General features: G+C 38.3%; 1 long non-coding RNA gene across 1 annotated transcript in view; it reads left to right on the forward strand.

Annotated features, from left to right (window-relative positions):
* Positions 1-2,500, forward strand: part of LOC137970739 (uncharacterized) — a 52,005-nt gene that overhangs the window by 38 nt on the left and 49,467 nt on the right. Inside the window, exon 1 of the long non-coding RNA XR_011116857.1 lies at positions 1-67. This exon is cut by the window's left edge and continues 38 nt beyond it. This is a non-coding gene — a long non-coding RNA (uncharacterized lncRNA). The remainder of the gene's footprint in view (positions 68-2,500) is intronic.

Genomic DNA, 2,500 nt, shown 5'->3' on the forward strand with positions numbered 1-2,500 from the left:
CAGCTGATTGAGGTGGTGCAAGAAACTTAAAGATTGGAAAACAAGGTTGTTTGCAGTAGTTACAGTGGTAAGATTTTTTGATGCATGACATTTCCTTTTTCCTTGAAAATAACTACTGAACGTGGTCATAACGAACCCTTTTCATACTATGCGTAGTTCAAACAGCTGTACTACTGAAATCAAATGCTGTGAACTACAAATTAAAATAAGTTTCCCTCGCTCTGGAATCTGTTTGACTTGGAGGGTGTTGAGATGTGGTGGTTTGCAATTCAGTTCTTTATACCCTGGGTACCAGAGGGTTTTTTTTCCTTTGGCTTGATCTCTATGAGCGGCGATGCCGAACTCCGAAGCCGTCGTGGTGAGCTGAGGGAACTTATTTTTGCCTCTCCGTTCGCAATTTAACCGATTTAACCGCTCCTCGCGAAAGAAAAATAAAACCTCTGGCACCCAGGGTAAGCTCTTTAGGGCAAGGTATCCACATTTTGTTTGCGACTGAGAGCAGACGAAGTTACAGGTGATACAGGTGATCGGATAAGTGCTTATGTAATATTCATGTTCCCAGGGTCTTCCTTCCCGTATCATCGAATTCGAGGGTTGTATGCTAGTCACTTGTTCCCGAAAATCTTAAAGATGACAAATATCCTTTTTGGGACATTACGGGAGCCCGATCGAGGTAAAGAGATAACCATTTTTAGACATCACCATTTGGCTCACAAACGGAAATTTGCTGCTGGTTTTGAGGTCCGTGGGAGGTGTTTCATAGAGATATGCAAAAATTTCCATGAAAGGAGCATTATCTAAGGTAAAATTTGCTATTTCATCAAAGTGGTCAACAGTGAAAAAATTGGCGAAATCCAGGCTCTCAGAGAAGGAAAAAGTAAGGTACCTGGTTATGATAATGTTCTCTTGCCAATTATTGATTTCATCAAGGGAGCACTGACTCTCATGGGGAATTTTTTTCAATTCCCAAACTTGGTTAAAAATGGTAAATTTTTGAGTTATATTTGTGATTTCAGAGGGAATTTCCCAAACTGGGAAAGTTCTACCAATCCCAACATAACCCCAAGAATGGGATTTACTGACCCAACATAATCCCAAATATGAGATTTTAGTATAAATACACAGGAGATTATACAAAATCGCACGCTCTCATTGGCTCGCTATCTCAGATTATCAGCCGATAATCACCTCGATGGACAAAATGGCTGCCAGTAGTCGTTTTGCCACTGTAAGTGAAGATGATTTCGTGTGAAAATGTTTTTTTTTCTCTTTTTTGAAATAATCACGTGTGTATTTATACTAAAACAATTATTCGCCTCAGGCTCAGTGATAATCGGTGAATAGTCACCGATAATCACTTCGCCTTTGGCGAATAATTGTTAAATATTAACCATAATAATTCCAAAATACATCACAGAATCTTGTAATAGCATCGATCCTATGAATAAGTTACATATAGCAACAGAATTAGTACCCATGGCAGTAATTAATTTTGTAATTTATCCTTGTCTTAACCATTTGCAGCTTTGATAAATAAGCTTTAACTTAAGCTAAATCAAAGAACTTCAAAAACAATAAAACTAGACTATTCACACCTGTTTTCTTCCTTTGCTCATTTTAGTAAGTGGGGTTGACATTATTTTACTGCATAGCTTAGAAGGACTACATTAAATTTTTACTTTGTAATAAATTTCAAGAGTTAAAATAGGAAGTTACCCCAGAGTTTCTCTCCATTGATTAGTCCTTCCAAGCAGTTACAATAAACAGGAAGAAGTACCATCTGAGAATTAAAAAATTATTTCCAAATACAAAACAAGTACCGAATTCAAAGCTTTAAAAAATGGAAAATAAGTACCCTGGACACTTGCATTTCAATGGGGCTACAACTCAAGGCTGTGCTCTAACGGCGCCCGGTCGCCTGAGGGGACTAACATTTGGTTTCAGGCGAGTGAGAAAAACTACCCGGTCGCCCAGCTGGGCACTCTGGCTTATTGTATTTCTAGCAGATAAGGCGGCTAAAAATTTTAATATGTTGGTGGTTACAGTTTACGAAACCTCTCAGAAAATGTTTTGTCTTCGTACGACGAAGCCCGTATGTGACGGCCGGCTTCCGCACGGATTTCGATTCTTTCTCAAAAAAATACACATTAAATTTGGAACGTGGAGTTTGGCATTTCTTGGTTATAGTTTAAAAAAAGAGTTGTTACTTCTGCTCTTACAGCGGTAAAACGCAGCCGGCAAAGCGGTGTAATTTACTTTTGTATGAACCCGGGAATTGCAGTTTATGCGACAGTCTATGCAAATTTAATATTTTTACAATTTTTTGCGGCTGCGCCTGCTTGGCTAAAATACGTTTAGGTTATGGTTGTTTTTCCCCAGTATATGAAGTAACAAAATAAGAAAAAAGGAAAGATATCATGTTATTTGTTGCTGTTTTAGAAACAGAGCAATCCCGCATTGTCTTTAGTTCGTGAGAAACCATTGGGTGCCCTAAACAAAT

The sequence above is a fragment of the Montipora foliosa genome, chromosome 9 (assembly GCF_036669935.1).
Source record: "Montipora foliosa isolate CH-2021 chromosome 9, ASM3666993v2, whole genome shotgun sequence".
Taxonomy (NCBI): domain Eukaryota; kingdom Metazoa; phylum Cnidaria; class Anthozoa; order Scleractinia; family Acroporidae; genus Montipora; species Montipora foliosa.